Below are 15,124 nucleotides of genomic sequence, written 5' to 3'. Positions count from 1 at the left end.
GTGTTCAAGTGCTTTGAGATCAAGTGGGATCAACATGGAAGCTACAAAGAAGCTTGCAAAGAAGAGGCTGCATTTTAACACTAAGAGCGTTTAAACAAGAGTTGTATAGCTGTTTCCAGTTTATTCATGTTTTCATATATTATTTTGTTTTATTTATTGTATATATTATAAATCATATTTTTATATTTAATCTAGGTCACTCTCCAGTAGTTAACATTAATATCATATTACATTTTACATGTGATCAAAAAATGATATTTAATAAATGACTTTTTAAAAAAGTTTTTTGCCATTGACTGAACGTCGACTTTTGCTCGCCATGTATATGCATTGATGACATAAAGTCGGCAACTCGTGTTTGCTTCATTGTTACAGCTAATAGATGCATATACTAAAATGTGCAACTACTAAAAGTTAATGACAGCCACTAGGAACAAAATATATAATTTTTTACTTATAAAGCTTAGAGTAATAACTAAGTATTTACTAAAAGAGATCCCTTTGCCTGCAATTGTTTCATTTGGAGAGGAACTAAACTGGCATAGCTGAGCAATGGACTACTTTTTGCATGGTTTTAAGAGAACACTGACAGCCCTCTCTTTTTTGTCTGTGGTGTCTGACCGCTCGTCTAACAGAAGCACATGCTTTTCATCAGGTTTGGCTGGCGAGACAGTCAGCCAGATCCTCATGTTTACCAGTTTTAACCGTCCTTAGACTTTTGTGGCAGTTTGAAGCCCGACCAAACTCTGCTGTGGAGTCAGAGGGAAAGCCCAGGGGCATAAAGCTGCAGCTGTCACCACCCGTGACTTTGTCATCGGGTTGGACGTATTTGTGAGAGTCTGCCACTTGAAAGCTCGGTGTGGGAAAGAGCCAACTGATAATGGATCATTTTCAGCAGCGGCGTATCAAGGTGATGCTGCGGTGGAGGGATTCTGACAGCCGCTGTCGATTATTTAATAGCTGGCTTCGGAGCTGACGCAGACAGCTCTTTTTGAGAAGTGACAGTCGCTGGGTACCTGTTATTTTGTGATGGGAGTGTTGATACACAAAAAGTGACTCGGGGATCGGAGCCAGAGTGTCTCTGTGGCTATTTGTTCACTGTAGCGGCGGTTTGATGATTGACGGTTATGCATTATGTCCTGAAGGGAAACACTTATTAAGGAAATGTGACTTGGGTGACAAGGCAATTAGAGTGACTCCTCTCCTTGTTATCTCTTAAGTGCAACTCACGGCAGAAGTCAAAAGCATTCAGAGAAGTGATAGGCAGTTAGATTTGAATCTTGCTCCCGCTCCTCTTAAACTTGTTTCCCCACTTCATGTCTTAATTATAACTCCAAACCTCCACATCTCTTCAGCAGTGTGTGAAGGAGGCATTTATCCATTTTCCTCTTTCACGGTAATGTTATTCCACTCATAAATACAATATTTTTCACGACAACAGCTACACATTCTGAGTGTTTCCTTTATGATTAGGGCTCATTCATGTAATAGTGTGATAATCTAGTCTCTTTACAGGGCTGGCAGTCTATCATCATGAAAAATGATCAGTGAAACCTTACATTTAATACAAGCACTCTGTAGTGCTGAGAGGAGGACAGAGCGGCACGTCGGGAGGCTGATTAGTTCACTCTGTCTCCCATCATCATTCACTGTTGACCCCTGAAGCTCAAATTATACATTTCCTCATGTAGATTATTTCAAGTTTGACATTAGAGTGAAAAAAAATAGCTAAAACTCAAAGCCATGCTGAGGGTTACTCTGCCTTTTCTAGACTCAGGCATATCAACTCTGATGGCTATCAGTTAACCCCTTGAAACCTGGATCAGCATCACGTTTCTTCTGCTGCTGTCAGAGGCCTGTCACAAGTATTTAAAACTTTGAACCCTGAGCTCATTGGTGCTCTCTCTCTGTAATTCTCTTTTTATTGGTTTATGTTTTGATTTGGTTTTGACTTTGATTTATTTCGAAATTGTAAAAAAGGAAATAGAGACATTATTACACAAAAGTAGACATCCAAAAAAAGAAATATTTACAGACAGTGAAAAACTGTAAGCAAATGAAATGGTCTAAACCATGATGACGTGGTTGACATATTCAAAAAGGAGTTGGAAGAAGTGCAAACTTACCCCCCCCCAATAAATCATTGAATTTTAAGTAACCAACTTCCTCATTAATTTGAACATACAAAGACAAAATACACAACCAAATGAACATGAAGACCTTTTAGTCATATAAAAATGGGAAAAGAATTAAATAAGTAGATAACAAAACAAAGAAAAAAAGGCAGTCAGCAACTTGACAAAAAATGTCCCAGAAATTGCAAGAAATGAGTAGATGTAGAAAATTCTTTTTTAAAATGGACCTGCACTTGGACCTGTGTAGCGCTTTTTTAGTGAGTTTAAAAATTCCTTGTTGACATTGGAAATGGTAGTTTGAGTTATTATAAGGCCAAATATCAATACTTGTCTTTATGGCTGCTTGTTTAGCGCTTTTCTAGTCATTGCGACCACCCAAAGTGTTTTCACACTACAAGTAATCCACACACACATTCATACACTAGTGGCCAAGGCTACCATAAAAGATGCCACCTGCTACTCAGGTTATCATATATTCACACACACTCACACACTGATGGGACAACCATCAAGAGCTAATTTGGGGATTAGTATCTTTCTCATGGATACTTTAACATGTTGACTGGAGGAGCCAGGGAATTTGTAATGATTATGCTTATATATTTTGATTTTTCAGGTAGTTTTTTTATTTTATTATTTTATTGTTTTTTTTCTTGCTAATTTCTGGGTCATTTTTTCTTACGTTGTTTTTCAAATAAATCAAGTTAATTTGCCCAGGTTTCAAAGTATATTTGATACTGTAACTCAGTTGTTTTTCTTTTGAGTTTTGGACTCAGGAAGTCCCTGTCTGGACCCTTTCCTCCCTCAGAGTGTGATCTATGTGTTCAGACGGAAAGGAGTAGATAGCAGTCAGCCTGTGTGTGTATGTGTGTCTAAGTGGTCAAGATCTAATAGGAGCTAATCTTGAAATATGTTGCTGTGGGACAGGAAACCAGTGGCATTTCCCCACAGCTGTGTTAGGCCACCCGCAACCAGTGCTGTGCCCGTACAGGGGCCCCTCAAGGATTTCCTCCCAAAGGGCCCAGACATACCAAGCCAACGTCAAAGATCTAGTGACGATGAAGGCCCACTGTTGTGACGCCTCATGATTGCTTTGTCTAGGCCAAAAAGTTGCGCTTGAACTCATCATAAAGATGACAGTTGATGACCAACTAACTTGTATATTCTACGCCTGCATGAGAGGAAATAACTATATATATCAGCAGGTGGCGGTTATCTGTATTCATTATTCAGAAAAAGGATAAGGATTGCTAACCGGTCTTCTTGTTTCTCTTTTTGAATGATGAACACAGACTGCCACCATCTGCAGGTATTGAGAGTTATAGTAGAGGAGTAGTAGTAGTAGTAGTAGTAGAGTAGTGAGTACGCAGAATGTGCATGCATGTTGACCTTTAGTTTGGTGTGTTCATGTGCAAATTGTGCCCAAGACATGGCGTCCAGAGGCAATGCAGTAGCGTCAAAGAAATATTAGCTCCACTGCTGCCTCACGTTGCCTGTGTCTCGACCAAAAAGTTGCTCTTGAAAACAGCGAAAAAACTACAGCCAATGGGCAACCAGCACATACGCTCATACATGCCTGCATGACAGAAAATAGCAGTTATCAGTTTCAGCGTTAAAAAAGTGAAACCAAAAGAATGAAAAGATGGATGTAAAATGCCACTTAGCCAATTAGCACATTAACAACACAATCTGATTTTGAAGAAACAATTTATCATGTGCTAGCGATCAGTACACAAATACTTACAAACCATTTCTGCTTAAGAGACAATGGCAAAAATAACAAAAAAAAAAACGATTTTACCTCATCGAGCGAGTTTGTATCGACCTCACTCGCTCTTGACTTCAGTTTGCTTTCCTCACATCAGTTTCTCTTCTTGCAAGATGAGCTGAACTGACAGAGTGATTTCACTCACTAGTGGGCTCCACTGTCTGCAATGCTGATTCAACATGATGAATCATCTGCAAAAACAGTGGCCCACTAGTGCCAATAATGCAGGAAACACCTCAAAAACTAGGGCACTCACTGATGCCCCGAATTTGACCGAGGGCGGACTGTCGGCTTGGTGTCTCAGAACAGCAGCATGGTGGAGAGAGAGCCCAGACACTGCTGTGACCTCAATGGTGAACCTTCATGGACCGATAAGTATTGATAAGAAATCATGCAGTTATCAAACTATCATTTAATGGTTTTTCAACCAGATGTTTGTCTTTTGTTTGCTTTTTTCAAGCATCACTCTATCTCTACTCCTCCTTCCCTTGCTCCAGGATTTTCTCCACCACTTCCTCTTGTCTCCTCTTGCTCTCATCACATACAACACTTACAGCAAAATCAAGTGAATAGTGAAAGTCTAGTTGCCACATACAGTATCTGCTCTGCTGGTCTTTCAAAGCCCAATCCAACCCCCCCCCAGTGGGACTCTGTGGAGAAAATCGATGCTTGTTACTGGCAGGCTACTACATCTCAAACTGACATCTCTTGGCAGGGTTTGTGATAACTTGAAGGATGCTGGACTGGTTATATTTAAGTCCTTGGGACTGCTTTTTGTGCGAATGCCCCTCTACGCTACATTCAGAGTTCTCTGAATGTTTAAATATGAGAGTTTAGCTCAACCATCCTCCACATTATCGATGGTGATATTTGATGTTTTTGCAGAAGTGCTTGATTATTCAGAGCAGGATGTGCTATAGAAACTTGAGGAAAGTGCATTTCAAAGTCAGAGTAAACAGTTGAAATGTCCATGCAAAGAAGTGTGGTGGTGGTGGGGCAGTGGGGGGTCTGTGTTTGGAACTCAATCAAAACTTAATCAACTCCCAAGCCTCTCAGCCGTGTTTCACTATGAGTAACTTTTAGTGTGAAAATGCTCTGTTAGACTCATCTGTCTGTTCCTGTCGGAGCAGAAAAGACGCCACTGTTTGCTCTCTATCTACAGCAAGCTGCTTTTGCCTTGTCAACTTGCCCAAACATCAAGCCAAAACTCATTTCAGCTGCTTTGACAGTGCAAGAGGCCACACTCACAGGGAGCATGTAACAGAGTTCTTAGTGGAAAGGGCATTTTGTGGAACTGCCGTGAGAGTTTGGATCTTTTTGCTCCCAATTTCGACAATGCCCTCTTCTAAAGGAGGAGCCGCTTCAGCCCTTCCTCATGAATCTGTTCACAGCCCCAAGAGAGACATGATAAAAACAACCAATTTCCTTTTGCAAAGTTGACCCTGCCCATTCAGACGCTTAGCATCAACACAGGCTCAATTAAGAAGGTTGTCTCTTTATGGCCGGCACGTTGTATTCTCATGCAAGTGCCTCATTTGGCCGTCCTGCAGGGTCAGAGACTCGGAGGCTGCAGAGAAAGAACTCCAGCCTGCCTCCCTCACTGCTGCCAATTTAACTTTGAATGCTCATTTGCAAATCAATTCCTGTGGCTTTGGTGAAACTCGAGAGACGGAGGAGGAGGTAACAAAGCTGTAAAACAACAAATTCTGAGAGAGGGAGGCCAGCCTACTGAAAAGAAATGCAGATGAGGGAGAGATGGGAAAAGGAAAGTTTTTGAATTGTTTTTGATCGTCTTGGTATGCCCTTTGACACCCGATAATGTAGTTATTTCCTGAAAATGGAATAAATCTTGCACTTAACTTGATGGAAAATGTACTAAAACCCTGATATAATTAAAATATTCCAACTGATGTTCTAATGACATTACAAATCACACAATTATCTGACCCCAACCTAAAATACTAAACACTAAACATAAATGCATAAATACATGCAATATAGAAGGGTTCCCAGTAGAACCCCCTGGATGGGTTCTAGATCAAACCCTTGGAACATGAAAGGGTTTTTGGTAGAACCTCCTGGTTTGGTTTTCATTTAAAACTTTGGAGTATGAAGGGGTTCTCAAAACTTCCTGGGTGGGTTCTTGTGTGCACCCTAACACTAAAGAACCCTCAGAGAAGGTTCTGGGTGGAACCATTACACCATAAAAGGGTTCCCCATAGAACCTCTTGTGGGGTTGTGACTGGAACTTTTCACAGATGGTTCTATTCCTCATGTTGGTTTCAATCGCTCTGAAAGTGTTCCCATTGGAACCTTAGTAAAAAGGTTCAATAATGAATCAGAAAGGGTTCTCCTATGGGAACAAGCTGAAGAACTCTATGGTTCCAGTTAGCGCCTTAATTTGCAGTAGTGTGGAGTTTACATTGTCAAAAAATGAAATCGTTGTGAATGTTGATGGTTTCAGTGGGCTGACATGTATTATGAATTTGGTGTAATTGCACAATTTGTATTTCTGAAAAATTGTCTGTATTGAGATCTTATCTGCTGAAGTTATTATATTATCAGTTTGAAAACAAGATCCACATGTAAGGTATTACATAGTCAATATAAGTGTTATTACAGTATCAAGCATTCAAGCAGGTTGCAAGCTAATTTTATTACATTTTTTAGGTGCTTTTGTATTTTCAGGAACTAAAGACATTAATGGGTGCTAGAAGGCCTTCCCCTGTGTCCTCTGTCCCTCCTGCACAGATTATAAAGCTCATTGTGTTGAGCAGTGGCAGGTCCTTTTATTGTACGCCGCTAGAAGTTCAGCTTAAAAAGACTTTTCTTAGCCATTAGCAGCTATGTCTTTTTAAGTAGAATTGGGAGGGGACTGGGGAGGGTTATCTCGAGTGCAGGGTGAGCTCAGCTTAGCCTTAATTTTAGTAGCTAAGCCAGAGCATGGTTTAATCTTTCTTTGTACCACAACTCACCAGCGAGTGATAAGAAGTGCAGGCTTTTGATATACAGCAGTGTTCTGATTTATTTTCAAGTCCTTCATGCTGAAATGAAAGGCATTTCTCACCCTGCCGTGACGTGATGGGGCTGAATGAAGTGCCATCCATGTTTTATGTCCTTTTCCCTGCAGGGCTGTAGTGAACAGAATATTTTTGAAGCTGTGTGTGATGACACACACACCTTGTATGATCTGGGAGGGTTGTCTTGGGGGCGGGTGGCATGTAGGAGCAGCAGCAGGGGGGACAGTTGGTAAGTAGGTGTTGAGGATTTTTGTCAACCTCAAGTTTGAGCCGCTTTTGTATCAGACAAAATGATCAGCTTGCATGGCTTTATGTATGAGTCAGAGCATCATCTGAGCATATCACCATCTGTGTTTGGGAAATCTGTGAGAGGCAGGGAACGATGCAGGGGAAAGCGCATATTTGCATACAAAGCTGTTGAGGTGCAGAAAACGGTTTAACAGCCTGTCACCTAAAGCCAATAGCTTGTCAAGTCATATTATGTTAAGGTGAACTTTTTGCAGCTGAATCAGAAGATCTACACAAGATAACAAATAGTTTTCTTTTCTTTTTAGTCTCCGTTTTTTTTTTTTTAATGAATAACCTTACAGGGCCTTTAGTCAAAGGCAGCATAGTGAGCACATCTGTGGCAACAAGTTGACAGTCTCTCATTTGACCTGTGACGTCTTGGCTGGAGATTATTTTTGGATAATTGGAGCAGAATTATTGCTGTGTTAGAAGAAGCTGCATTATCATTACATTGTCAGTCAAAGTATCATCTAACTCTGTTGAGGAAATTGGCTTGATTTCTTTCAAAAATATGGGAAGAAGACAATAAACAATGAAAAAAGAAATGATCCAAAAGTCAGCAAGAAATTAGTAAAAAGTAAGAGAAAATGACTTTAAAAAATTAGTTGAAAAATATCAACAACAACCAGACAAGACTTGGAAAAGGTGATTAAAAACTTGAAATAATTCTGTACATATTTTAATATATGTAATGAAATATTTAATAATTAGAAATATAATTTTTCCTAGCTTTTTTCTTTTTTCCCCCTAGACATTCTTTGTAAAAAAAAAGAAAAGAAAAGAAAAGTTGAGAATAACAACCTGTCTGGAAAAAGTGCTTAAAATGTATAAAATTCTGTAACACAATTTTAAATATGTAATTATGATAATTATAAAGCTTTTTTTCTTTTTTCCCCAGACATTTTACCCTTGCTTTTTAAAAACAATTTTCTAAACCTACTAATTGTTTCCAATTTGTGGAACATTTTCTTACCAAGTTGCTCATTGCTTTTTCCATGTTTTTTAAGGAATTGCACCATTTTGCTCTGGATTTAGGTTTAAATACATGTGAAAGCAGCACAAGAAAAGTGATGTTGCTCCAGGTTTCAAAGGGTTAATACACTTCTAATTTAGTATTAAAATAGAAAATATTTACTTTGAACATTTCGAAGTTGGTCTTCACAATCACAAAGATTTAATATCTCTCCCCTTCATGTCCATACTACAAACAAATCACCCCCCCACCAACAGTGATGGTGACGCGTGTGAGTTGCTAGCTGTTGTTCTGATGTTTTTGCCTTCTTAGAGGAAGTAAATCTGCTTAGGGATGAAAGCCCACTTGTGTTTGTGCTGAAATAAAGCTGGGGAGTTGGCAGAGAGGAGGGGCGGGGGAATCCACTGTAGATCTTTGGCAGTGGCCCTCTGTTTTTGATTTATATCAGCAGGACACAGCGAGCCACTTGTTCTTGTTCTCGATGAGAAAAAGTTGTGCCTCAGCACTTTGCCATCCTCCATTATGGAGAGGACATTACAGCAGGAGTTTGTGCTCCCCTTGGCTGTTTGCTTCCAATTTCTCTCATTTGTTTTGGTGCACTTTTGTCTGACGCACTATTTCTCTGTCACACTCTCAGTCTTCTTTATTCTCTTCCCCTCCCATCTCCCCGGTTAAAATGACTTTGAAGTAGTTTGACAGTAATTCACTGTGTGTATGCATTTGTCTTGATGTTTGAATATATGCTGAGTGCACCATGTGAGCCTTTTTGATTTGGAGTCTGTCAGGTTGGACACATCAGGCACGCACTGAGTTAATTAAAGAAAAAACAGTGCTCTGTTTTTCTCTGCTGGATTAACCAGCCATAATAATTACACCACAAGAGAAATTCAGGTGTATAATATTCAGAGGATGGAGTGTGGGCTCCTTCTTAGCTCTTTCAAAAATAGAGAAATTCTGCTCATTGATTTGTGATGATTTGTGAGTATATTGTGAGTTTTGTTTTGTTGTGTGTTGTAGTTGGAAAGTCTGGTGTGGAGGATTTATATCCTGTACCAGAAAAGTTTTATTAAATTTCACATTTCCAACTGAAGCAAGGCCCCGTTGTTTGCCACTGGTGTCAGTGGGTCTCTTATCGATATTTTTTCAGGCAGAAATCTGATAACTCTTAAGGCTATAGCATATGATTTACATCAATTTCATGTACATCAAAACATGTACTGTATAGAGGATTTTTTAGCTATAATGTTAAAGTTTGCTGTGGCCGTTGGGTGGTGCTTTGACTGTATCCAGCATGGCAGTTGTGTCACAAACTTTCTCAATTTAGAGCTAAACAGCAGACTAAAATATGTCTGTGAGAACATCTGAAGTGAAAAATAGGCGATGCAGTAACAGAATCTTCAGGGTTTCTAACACATTGATTTATTTATGACGGCCTACCACGATTAAAACATCTGCCACCACAAATAGATTTTCTAGTTTTGGAGCTGGGCTTTTGTTTAAGAGGGCATGAAGTATATATTGTAGTATACTTTCCTACTTGGAATCAAGTTTCTTAAAGGCATGGATATCAGAAATATAACATCTTTAATGAAGTAACAAAGACCTGAGTCAGTTTGCAAAGCGACTCAAGAAAGCCACATTTGACAGACAGTGATATAACCTTTAATAGGGTCAGTCCTTTTTCACACACACAGTCAAAACAGACTTTGGATTCACTCTTCCTGATTTTGAACCATTCCCCAAAATCATCTGATTGTGTTACCATGGAAACACATTTGTTCAATAAACAGAACATTAGATGTCCTCGTTCCAGGATGAAGCCAGGGTAACACAACCTGTTAAAGTGCCCTAATATTTGTCATTAACTTTGCTGAGTCATACACAAGTAAGACAAGAAGGACCGTCATGATGGTTGGGATTGGGCAACAAACTCACAGATGGTTAGGTTTAGGAGAAAGAGGCACGTGGTAAGGTGGTGGTAAGGAGGTAAAAAAAACCTCACATCCATATGAGAAGCGAATTTTGGACTCCTGTTTGTGGGACCCATTCATCTCCCCACCTGCCCAACCTATAAGGGCACTCGCGCTCCTTATATTATGTCCCTACTGGCAGCATTTTTACCTGATGCTGAAGCAGCGTTTCATGTGCATGCGAACCTTTCTGTCCAGCCGCGTTCTCAAGCGTCGCCACCCGTGTGTGTTGCATGTGGATGTAGAAGTTCACCACAGTTCACAAGCTGTTGACATGATTGACAGCAGTGCGAGAGGATCCTCGGCTCTGATTGTTTTTTTCCTTTGAGCTGCAGTAGATTCTAGCTAACACCTTTGGAGGCAATAGGAGGGGGAGGAGGGCCGTGATTTTGTGCCTCTAAAGGCAATTTACAAAAACATTTTCACTACGACTGATGACTGACAGCTGTCAGATCTACCAGAGAAATCACACATATATCTTTCAAGTGGACTACACCTCTCTTTTGGCATGGGAATTCAGACAGCAAGTCATCTTTTCTCCACGCACCATTCTTGTCAAACAGCCTCTCTCAGGCCGAACTCTCCCAGCATCCCTGTGGTTTCATTAGCTCACATGTAGCAGTGAGAGTTGCTGCCATCTTGGTGTAGTCCACCACCGGCAGGAGCTAATAGGTCCTTAGAGGGGCCAGACTTTCCTATTAGACACCCTTCTCCAGACAAGCAGTCGTACTCTCCAGACTCCGGCTGTCCATTTAACCCAATTTGAGTTCATCTTTTTCAGTCTTGCCCTTATCTGTTACATGCACTCACTGTGAGATATAGAGCCTGGGAATAAGCTGCTCAGAAATTCAAATGTCATTGAGTTGCGTGGCAGTCGGTCTACATCAACATGCAGATCTGCATTATTGTACTGTCATACTAATGTACAGCAGGCAGCTGCACAAAGGAAGCTTGTGCAAAGATTACTATCATTATAGTGATATCAGTGCAGATGTCTCATCATCTTGAGAAAATCATCTCAGATGTTATTTTTTTCTTTTCCCCAAGCTAACTGTGCATCTGTGTAACATCCCAGAGTAAGATGCCAATGCTTTTCTGTTTGCAGAAGACAGTAGCTGAGAGATCATTTCATTAAGTCTAAATTTCCTTGGATGATAGACGTATCATCTTTAAGAGCTGTTTCTCAGAGCTTGTCGCTGTGGTGTTCTCCTGGTGATATTTAGCTCAGTCAACATGGTGGTCTCTTCCTCTTTAAAAGCCTTCCCTTTACATTTCCACATGGCTTGTTCCAACCAGCTCGGACTGCAAAATTTATGAGTCAGCTCTTAAAGGCTCTGTCCTGCTGAGCTCCCACCCTAGACAAAACCCCATCCTCCATCTACACCCCCACCAGACAGAGGAATGGTCAGTCTGCTCAGAGAGCTTTAGGGAGGAGAGGCTGTCAGAAAAATAATGACTGTATTTAGTTCGTATTCCACAGGATAGATGGCTTACAACAAAGTGTTTGGGTTAGATGTGTATTGTGGATAGCACAGATAACACTGGACTTTCATGGATCTTCCAAAAAAAGCACTATGGTTAAGCCACGATAATTACTTTATCCTAATACTCTCTTTTTACCTCACACTTGATTTTACCTGTTAGCAAAATTTAGATTCACCTAACTCACTCCAAAAATTTAAAACCATATTCTTACACAAAACCTACCTTTGCAAAGTACTACTTGTATACCGATTTCCATTACCTATGTAATGCTTGACTTAAGGACAGTGTTGATTTTGTCTACAAAAATTAGGATGGAAATTATTTGTCATAGAGGAGAACGGAACGACCAACAACGGCCGTGTGTGCAAGACTAAGACTAAATTAAAATAACTGCCAAAATTGATATTGACTTAGAAAAAAATTACATGTCCAATAATCAGTCTTTGGTTGAAGCTTATCTTGAAATGTCTTCAAAAGTATTAAATTTAAGCATCTGATACCAGAAGATACCCTGATGTAAACCCAATTTATACACACACTTTAGACAGTTGAAAGATTTGATTAAAGGTATAAAACTGCTTTTAAAACCCTTCAGCTGTTTTTCTTCAGGTTGTTATGACTTAAATGCCATTTACCTATATAACCTATACATTACTAGACAATACAAGACAATACTCTGTGAGTTGCCAGTTTCAGAAAGAAAGAAACAAAGAAAGGAATTTGCAGTTATGTGTTTTTTTCTCCATTAATGGCAGTGAAATATAACCCTAAAAGGTATAGCTGATCCATTCTGCTGTGAGCTTGGAAGAAGATGTCAGACAGAAACCAGCTGCAATTTGATTCTAACCTAACTTCAAAGCTTCAGTACCATTTCCTCTTTTCCAGAGTTTCCTCTTTCTCCATCTCTCTGAATGTAATAGCATTGAGAGCAGGGCCATTAGACCGTGCTCTATATTCCCATCGGCGACAAGAACTTAAGTTGAGTTCTTAATCCCCTCAAAACCTTCTGGAGGATTTGTCACTTTGAGGGCAGGAATTTTGACTGCTTTTCTTATCAGGTGTTATCAGCAAAGTGTGAACCTTTGAACTCCTTCTCATTCATGCACCTGTGGGAAGAACCATTACAACGGGCCTTCTTATTACTCTGTTTGAAATGCTATATACCTGTGCTGTGTGCACATTCTCAGTTATCTCTCAATAGTGCAGCAGAGGAAGAACACAGGAAACACGTAGCTATTTTGATCACCTCCTGGAGGTTTGAACTCTTGCCTCTTTCTCTGCCGGATAAGTTGTGGCTCCATCTTCTTTATTTATTTTCCAATGCTCTTTGTTCACAAACTAAAACCCCACAGCAACAAAAACATCACCCCAGGTTATTTTTAATTCCTATTTAAACATAAGTTATTTAAACTTCAACTAAGAAATGACTTATTACACAAGAACAACATCATAAGAGTGGAACAAAACCCAAGTGACAGTGACTTCTAAACTCTTAAACGCTGCACAAAGCAGTTCTTGTTTTCTGTCTTCTTGTTATGTGCATAGCCGCTCCCGCCAATCTCCCACTGTGAATGCTCTGAAAATACAAAGTTGCATAATGCACCGCTTCATGGCATGGCTAAAGCGTGCAATACTGTGACAGTGAAAAATGGTTTTAGTTTAAAAGCAGCACAGAAATCTCCTGTTGCACAGTCATGAATGCGGCAACAATCATCGCTGGAACAAAACCTGGTTATTCAAAAAAAAAGAAAAAAAAAGAAAAACAGGCGAGATGCACCTCCTGTTGTCAGTCTTTCATATGCTCTCCAGGGGGAAATTTCACTTGTACCTCATGGTGCTTGAGTTTGTGTTATTGCTTTTCATACATAATTGTACCGCCAACGTACTGTCATTCAAATTGGAGGAGGAAGAGGAGAGATAGAGGGGGGGGGAAAGCAATTTCTGGCAAAAAAAACCTGTGGGAATTACCTCGCCTCCATCTCTGTCTGCTTCTGTCTCCGTCTTATTTTATTTCTTTCAATCAGACTTTCAGAAGAGAGTCTGCAGACTGCGTAACCACCACCCAGAAACACTATACATTTACATTGATGAGTCATTTTAAGAAGCTTGCACCTTGTGGAGCTTTTAAAAATGATTCTATTAAATAGACAAGATCAGTTTAACCCTTTGAAACTTAAGCCAATTGGCTTGATTTCTTTTAAAAACATGTGAAGAAGGCGATGAGCAACATAAGAAAAAATGAACCCCAAATTAGCAAGAAATCAGTAAAAATTTGAAGAAAATTGCCTGAATTTTTCTTGTGCTGCTTTCAGATGCCTTTCACAAGTATTTCATCCTCTGAACCCCGAGCAAATGTGTGTGATCTCTTCAGAAAACAAGGAAAAAGGGCAATGAGCAACTTGGTAATAAATGTTTCTCACATTGCAAGAAAGACGAGTAAAAGGAGCTAGGAAGAACTATATTTATAATGATCCGAATTGCATATTTAAAATTATGTTAAAAAATATATAATTTTTAATCACTTTTTCCGTGTTATTTCCCTGTGTTATAAATTCTTTCTTTCGTTTTTTCTTTTTTCATCCCTTCTTTTCCTTCATTTTTTTTTACAGACTTAAAGGTAATTATATTTTACTCTTTTTTTAAACAAATTTCTTGCTAATTTTTCAGTTGTTTCTGCTGTTGCTCATTGCCTTCTTCCCATGGTTTTGAAGGAACTCAGTCTAATTTGCTCAGGTTTCAAAGAGTTAAAAAAATTTGAATTATGTATTATCACTTTAAACATAGCCATAGCCATTCTATAGTTTTCTGAAAAAAAAAAAAATCCTAGCATTTTTAAAACATTGTTTATTAAATGTCCAAATTTCTTGCAATTTTGGGACATTTATTGCCAATCAAACCAATTTGCTCAGGTTTCAAAGGTTTAATCAGAAAAAAAAGAAAAGTAATATATTTATTGCTGTTGGCTGTATATTTTTGAATATTTCAATAGTTCAGTCAGCTCACTTTCCCATGAGCTTGTGATTAACACTGTTGTGTCATGTTTACTCCTCTCCTGTTTCCCCTCCACTGCCGCAGAATTTTGTTTCGGCTTGATAGATGCAGAATTTAGAGCATGTAATTTCACACGTCCTCTTGATTTATACTTTGAATATAAGCGTTGAGCAATTACATTACATGCTCGCTTCACACAGCCGTGTTGTCAGCGATAAAACTGTGTGTTTTTCTGCAGCCGTTCACACGCCAAGCTCGAGAGGTTTGGAGAGATGGCAGCTGAGTGTGCTTTTAGAAGCTGAGCCGCCCGCTTGCCTCTTGTGTGCAGCGGCGTGAATGTAAAAAAAGCAGAGGATTTTTATGTTCTGTTTATTATAGTCCTAACTCTTCCCACATGAGTGCATCCCGAGTCTGTGAACAATCTAAATGTACCGTGTTGTCACTCATGCTCTTTAGATACACTTAACAAGTTTCAACAACACGCACTGCTAAAT

The 15,124-nt window shown here is 39.5% G+C and overlaps 1 protein-coding gene across 6 annotated transcripts in view; it reads left to right on the top strand.

Annotated features, from left to right (window-relative positions):
• The window catches only part of robo3 (roundabout, axon guidance receptor, homolog 3 (Drosophila)), a 221,239-nt gene that overhangs the window by 104,437 nt on the left and 101,678 nt on the right, over positions 1 to 15,124 (top strand). The gene's annotated exons all lie outside the window — the stretch shown is intronic.

The sequence above is a fragment of the Plectropomus leopardus genome, chromosome 15, assembly GCF_026936395.1.
Source record: "Plectropomus leopardus strain MGB_pleo_1.0 chromosome 15, ASM2693639v1, whole genome shotgun sequence".
In the NCBI taxonomy this organism is placed as follows: domain Eukaryota; kingdom Metazoa; phylum Chordata; class Actinopteri; order Perciformes; family Serranidae; genus Plectropomus; species Plectropomus leopardus.
This window is presented reverse-complemented; position numbering and strand designations above follow the sequence as displayed.